Below are 7,188 nucleotides of genomic sequence, written 5' to 3'. Positions count from 1 at the left end.
CTCCCTGCAGCCCCAGCTTCCGGTCCCTGTGCCTGGGCATTTTAGATGCCGCCTATTTCAATGCGTGCCATGCGTTGTATCGGACACAGCTCACCCCTCTCATGGATTCACTACGCAGCTGGGTGAAGCAGGCACCCATTTTGCACATGGAAACTCCTAGTTCAGAGCCAGTGAGAGCCCTTGGCTAGCATGCGTGCTTTGAATCTGGTACCGGACTGTATCCCTGCTCTTAGAGCCCCAAGCCCAGCACTTCTCATCCTTTCTGCCTGCCCCACGACATTGGGACCCTTTGCCCGCCCACAGGAAGTCCTCAGCAGAGTGGGAAAGGGCCGCCCGGGGCGGCTATGGGAGGCTGTCTTGCCCTGACCACAGTGTGCCCTGTGCCACCAGGGACAGGCGTCAGGATGAAGGAGTCACAGTGGGAACCTCAGGGCGGCAAGGGGTCCCAGCCCTGCCCTCTGTGCCGCCCTGGTCCCAGGGCCACCCCTGCCTGTTTGTCCCACTCCGCATCTCCTCCGCCCTGCCTCTCGCTCTTCCCTGGTTTCCACCGGGTTTCCCCCCTCGCAGCCGTCCTGCCTGCGCGCCCCGTGTCCCCGCCTTTCACGCCGTCAGCCTGTCTTTCTCTCTTTTCGTGTCTCTGTCTCTCTCCTACAGAATCCGAGTTAAGTGACAAAAGAAAAATGATCGCCTCCTGCCAGGGTTATTAAAATCATGTTCTACAATTGAGCTGCCAGCAGCGCTGGCTAATGACAGCTGATGAGGCCACCGCGTCCCTGCAGCTGGGAGCGGGGCGATAGGGCCCGGGCGCGGAATTACCACCAATTTCTCCGGCACAGAGCGAGCGGATCCTCTCCTCTCCTTCAAATCACCTCCCTCCTGCTCCTCAGAGATAAAGTCTCCCCCTGCATGGAGAGGCTGGGGCAGGCTTGTGTGTTTGTGCGTGGGGGTGCGGGGGGGAGGGGCTGGAGTTATGTGTGGCTCCCCAGGGGCCAGGTGTCCCTCAGTCTGTAGGGACCCTCAGGCCCCCCGGAGAGCTCCCATGGCTCCCTAAGCGAGGAGGCAAGCGAGGCAGGATTCGGAGCTCGCTCACCCGCCTGAGGCCACCCAGCCAGTATGTGAGAGTCGGTACTCGAGCTCCAAACTTCAATGTCTCTCTCTTTTTTTAAAGATTTATTCATTTGAATGACAGAGTTACAGAGAGGCAGAGGCAGAGAGAGAGAGAGGGCTTCCATCCCCTGGTTCACTCCCCAGATGGCTGCAACGGCTGGAGCTGCGCCGATCCGAAGCCAGGAGCTTCTTCCAGGTCTCCCATGCGGGTACAGGGGCCCAAGCACTTGGGCCATCTTCTACTGCTTTCCCAGGCCATAGCAGAAAGCTGGATCGGAAGAGGAGCAGCTGGGACTTGAACCGGCGCCCATATGGGATGCCGGCACTGCATCCTACGCCCTGGTGCCATCCTTTCAATGTCTCTTTTACTCATTAGGTAACTGTCCATTCTCCCCTATGTGCAAGGAATATTGGGAAAGGAAAGTTTTGGTCACCGGCAGGCACTAGCACCTATCATCAACCAGCCTTGGATCCTGGGGAGCCGCCCTACGAATCAGCAAGCACACTGCAGCAAAGCAGACTCGAGTTAGACATTAGGAGGCACTTCCCAAAGGAGTCAGCTCTGAAACAGATGGGCAGGCGCCTGTGGTTTTGTCTTCTTTAATGCGCTCTTGGAGCAAGACGCCCGGGCATGGCAGTCTTTTTAAACACCAGGGAATCTGAGGGTTCTGGAGCCAGGAGTGTGGGGTCAGAGCCACTTGGCCGGGTCATCTGCCGAAGAGAAGCCGAGGCCGAGGCTCCTTCGTCAGATCCAGCCCTGCGGGAGCGCTGCTCAGGGAGCAAGGGTCCCGGCGGGTGGGGGCTGCAGCCTGAAGCCCTCCCAGGTGGCGCTCAGGTAAATGGCACACACACAGCCTTTGCGGTGGCCACGGCGCCCTCTGCATCCCCCTACTGCAGGTGAGGAAAACGAGTGTCCAAAAGGCCACACTGGGAACCGGGACCCCTGTGCGTGGGCTCCGACCTGGCTCTCTCCAGCCAGCCACCCCATCCCCCACCTGCTAGGGCCTGGCCCCCGGAGAGGGCACTGTTGCGGGCGCCACATTGTGCACAGGACGAATGAGTATCTCTTCCCCATCTGGATTCCATTATTTTTCGGTTTATTCTGGTCAAAAAGCACAAGATGAACGTCTGGAGGAAAAAATATACAATCTTTGAGAAAATTGAAAATATCTATCACTGTTTGGGGCTGGGGGCCTGGGGGCCCTGGGGGCCGACTGTCTCTCTGGCTGGCTGCTGGGAGCCAGGCTCCGCTGCCCTTGCACAGTCGCCTCCTCTGCCTGATGGCCCGCCCCCGGCCATCGCAGGGCACCTCCCTCCCCGCTCTTGGGGCTCTGTGCAGGGCCTGGTGTCCAGTGTGTGTGTGTGTGTGTGTGTGTGTGTGTGAAAGAGAGAGAGAGAGAGAGAGAGAGAGAGAGAGAGAGAGGAGTGAGAGGCGGTGGGCTGCTGGGTGGTAGGGGGAGGACTCCCACCTGCCTCCCTAGGGCCATGGGCTCTCTGTGTGTTTAATGTCTGGTATTCCAGATTGCTCTGTGCAGGAGAAATCACACCTGTGCTGTGTTGGGTCATTCTTTTCTTTCTTTTTTTTTTAAGCTTTGTTTATTTGAGAGGCAGAGTTACAGACAGAAAGGCAGAAGCAGAGAGAGAGAGAGAGAGAGAGAGAGAGAGGAGAGAGAGAGGTCTTCCATCCGCTGGTTCACTCCCCAAATGGCTTCAATGACTGGAGCTAAGCCACTCCGAAGCCAGGAGCCAGAAGCTTCTTCTGGGTCTCCCGTGTGAGTGCAGCGACCCAAGCACTTGGGCCATCTTCTACTGCTTTCCCAGGCCATTAGCAGGGGGCTGAATCAGAAGTGGAGCAGCCGGGACTCGAACTGGCTGCTGTATGGGATGCCAGCACCGCAGGCAAAAGCTTAACCTGCTGCACCACAGAGCCAGCCCCCAGGGTTGTTCTTTTCACGTGTAGATGAGGAAACGTGGCCAAGCTCACACAGCTGGGGACGAACCCCAGAGTTCACTTCTCAACCCCCACTCCGGAAGGCTTCCCTTCATTGCGAAGAGAAGGGGGAGAAGCAGGCGGGGAGAGGGAATGTGCACACAGGGAGGATGTGGGCGGCTGTAGAGACCCCTGTGTGGCGCTGTGTACCCTGCACAGCTGTGTGTGTCCCCTGTGCATTGACTTACTCACCCACTCTGATAAACCATGGATCATCTATCTATCTATGGATCATCTGTCTGCATCCATCGTCATCCCCTTTTCACCCATCCATCTACCCACCTACCCATCCACCTGTCGTTATCTATCTTATCAGTCTATCTGCCCACTCATCCATCCACCCACCCCCTATCCTTCCATCCAGCTACTCAACCACCTGTCCATCCATCCATCATCTATCTAGTTACCTATCCATCCACCCACTCACCTACCCCTCCCTCCCTCCCTTCACCACCCACTCACCCACCCACTTATTATCTTCTACCTACTCGCTCATGCAGCCACCCTTCCATCACATCTACCCCCTCATTATTTATCTTCTTCTTCTTCATCATATCATCATCATCATCATCATCATCATCATCATCATCATCTCTCTATCCCTTCACCCACCTACCCACCCACCTCTCTCTCTCTCTCTCATTTTAAAGTGTGGGTCCCGAGGTATGTGTGCGTGCATGCGTGTGTACATCTGAGCATACATCGTGACGGCCAGTGTATGTGTGGGCATGCAGACACGCGATCCCCTCCACTCCCTCACCAGACTCTTCCCTGGCACCTGAAAAGCCGCAGGAGGGAGGAGGAGGCGCAGCCCCGGCAGGCCTGCCCTGGGCCCGGGCTCCCCTCTGCACCAGGAGGAGAGTTAATTAAATCTCTTTCCCAACAAGTGTGGTAATTAGTGCTAATGGTTTGGCTTCCACTTGGCAGCTGAAGAGGTTCCTGCTGTGTGTGGGTGCGTGTGTGTGTGTGTGTGTGTGTGTGTGTGCGTGGGGGGCGGGTAGCAGGGCCTTCTCAGCTCCAGAAACTCGTGGCTGTGGAGAGGGCATTTTGAGAGCTCCCTGTTCTGCTCTTTGTCTCCTGCTGGCCTGCCTGGAAAGGCCCACTTGTGGGGCCCTTCGCTTGGGGACTGTGGTGCACCAGGGATCTGAGGAGATGAGGCAGTGCCTCTGTGTGTGTGTGTGTGTGTGTGGGTGCGTGCGTGCGCGCACCCAGGGACGCTCCGTCTGCAGTGATGTGAATGGAATTGTGCCACACGGTGGCCCTGACGCGTGGACCCCGAGTCTGTGTGTCCGTGACTGTGTATGTTGGTGTGCGTTTCTGGGCACCTCCGTGTGTCTCGAGGTGTTCCCGGATGCGGCTGCCTGTGAGCGTGTGCCCATGCATGTAGTGAAAAGCAAGGCGCAGCAGGGCAGCCCGCTGCCGGGGCCTGACTGACACCCCCAGCAAATAAATGTGACAATGAAATATGGCCCTGCGATTGCTTCGGACGCTCTGTCACGCGGGCCATGCAGAATAGGTGAAGTTGTAAAACGGTCCCTGGGGAGCCGGCCTGCTGAGTGACAGCTTGGGCCTGCCTCTGCCTCTCAGCCTGCTCTCCCTGCGGAGGCCCTGGGGCTGACCCGCAGCTGGGAGACCGGGACCCTGTTTCTGCAGCCTGTTTAAGGGGGGTGGCAGAGGAGACCCGGCTTTATGCTTGTCCCATCACGGCTTTCAGAAGGGGGAGCCCTGAGCATGCTCTGTGCGTCTCTAATTTATGCACTTGGACCAGGCTCCCAGAGGCCGGGCCCCAGTCTTCCACCTTGGGCTGGAGCTCCAGAGGGCACAGCTCCCCCTCCCTCTGATCGCAGCCCCCTTGTGGGCAGGGGTGCGTCCCGTGAGAATGGGGGATCCCTGACGAGAGTGTCCAGGCTTCCCTGCAGAAGGGGCTCGCCTGGTGACGGGGGTGATGGGAGCATAAGCATATTGGTTTTACTCCAGGCTCTTGTGTCACACAAAGGTAAGATTTCTGAGTGCAGACAGGTATGAGGTGCAGAATATGGTAGCAAGATTTCCTCAAAAGGTGAGAAAGTGAGCACGCGGACACGTGGGAGTATGGGTCGCCCCAGATGGAGAAATACCCGCTACGGGTGGGCCAGAGGATTGCCTGAGGGGCCGGGGTCGGGGAGGGGGAGAAAGAGCAGCTGTGCAGCCCCTCCAGCTGTGGTCAAGAAGAAGGCGACAGCTCCCCTGTTTTATGATGTAGGGGTGGTGCCTGCGGGAAGCCACCTGGGAATTTTATGATATCTCCATAGGTTCCACATGGAGCCTAATAAATACCCATATTTTCATGGCATTCTCCCTTTCTGGCCCAAATGCAGCAGGTGCATCCTAGGAAAGGGGAGTCTTGATTGACGGGTAGAGTGGGGGCGGGCAGGGACTCCCAGCTCACGCAGACCCAAGGGAGTTGCCTGGTTAGACTGCATCAACCGTGCCTGCATGGTCAGGGGTGTGTGTCTGGGAGCTGGTTGTGGGGACCGCAGGTGCAGAGGGAGGCACTCACTGTCGGTTCTTCCTCTCCCACAGACAGGAAGTCCTACGAGGGGCCGTGGGTCTGGCCAAGCCCTCCTCAGCTCCTGAGGAGGCCGTGGGCTGGCGCTGGGCAGTGGCACAGCCCCTGTATGGAGCTGGCGACCACACCTTCTCCTCAGCGACACCCCTCGCCCCCAGCACACGCTGTCTGCTCAATAGACTCTGTGCCGTGAGTGATTGTGGTCCTAGGGGCCGTCCTTCCCCAGCTCTGGGTGGGGCCTGAGGTCTCTCAGCTGACAGAATGTTCTGGAAGCTTTACAGACCGGAAGGAGGGGCAGCCAAGTCCCGGGTCCAGCCAGACTCAGAGAGAAAGCCTGCTTGCTTTCTCTCTCTCTCTCTCTCTCTCTCTCTCTCTCTCTTTCTTTCTTCTTCTTCCTTTTTTAAAAAAGATTTATTTATTTATTTGAAAGGCAGAGTTACAGAGAGCCAGAGGCAGAGAGAGAGAGAGAGAGAGAGAGAGAGAGAGAGAGGTCTCCCATCTGCTGGTTCACTCCCCAAATGGCTGCAATGGTCAGAGCTGCACTGATCCAAAGCCAGGAGCCAGGAGCTTCCTCCCCATCTCCCACAGCCGGGACCACCTGCTAAACCATAGCACTGGCCTGAGAGAAAGGTTTACACACAAGCTTTACCAGCTTTGAACGTGATGCTACCTGCCACCCCCGACTTCCACCCACTTCCATTCCAGCCCACCAAGACAGCCTGGCCTGGGCAGGAGAGGCTATTTTTTTCTTAAAAATATTTATTTAATATACTCCAAAGGCAGAGTCATGGGGGTGGGAAGGAGGGGTGACAGAGTGAGAGAGGTCTTCCATCCACTGGTTCTCTCTCCAGATGGTCACCTCCAGTGAACCAGGGGATAAAAGATTCTCCCTCTCTTTGTCTCTTCTCCTCTTTCTATAACTGTTTCAAATAAATAAATAAATAAATAAATGTGAAAAGCAAAACAAGACAGATGGGGGCTGGTGCTGTGGCATAGTGGGTTAAGCCTCCTTTTGTGGTGCCGGCATCCCATATGGGTGTCTGAGTCCTAGCTGCTCCACTTCTCATCCAGCTCTCTGCTAATGTGCCTGGGAAGGCAGAAGAGGATGGCCCAAGTGCTTGGGCCCCTGCACCCATGCGGGAGACCCGGAAGAAGCTCCTGGCTCCTGGTTTCAGCCTGGCCCACCCCTGCAGCTACCCACTCCACAGTCCACTGTGCTTTGGCAGCCCCCTGCAAGTTAAAACACTGGTTAGTTATAAGAGGCCCTCCAGGGAACATGAGCCAGGGCTAGTGGGCAGGTGTGAGTGTGGATGGAACAGGACCAGTGCCAGACTGTGAGTGCATGCACACGTGTGTGCATACAGCTGTGTGGGGCCACCTTGGTGGGCCAGCACTGACTTGGGTGTGCGTGTGACAGCACACGTGTGCGTGGAGTCAGACGTGTGGTCTTGTAGGTGGGGACCCGTGGACAGCCGGGTGAGTGCAGTTGTTGGTACCCAGGTGTGTGTGCGTGCAGCCCAGTTTTGCAATCGAGTTAAAGACA

The sequence above is a fragment of the Oryctolagus cuniculus genome, chromosome 7, assembly GCF_051225735.1.
Source record: "Oryctolagus cuniculus isolate XC-2025 breed Fujian yellow rabbit chromosome 7, ASM5122573v1, whole genome shotgun sequence".
In the NCBI taxonomy this organism is placed as follows: domain Eukaryota; kingdom Metazoa; phylum Chordata; class Mammalia; order Lagomorpha; family Leporidae; genus Oryctolagus; species Oryctolagus cuniculus.
This window is presented reverse-complemented; position numbering follows the sequence as displayed.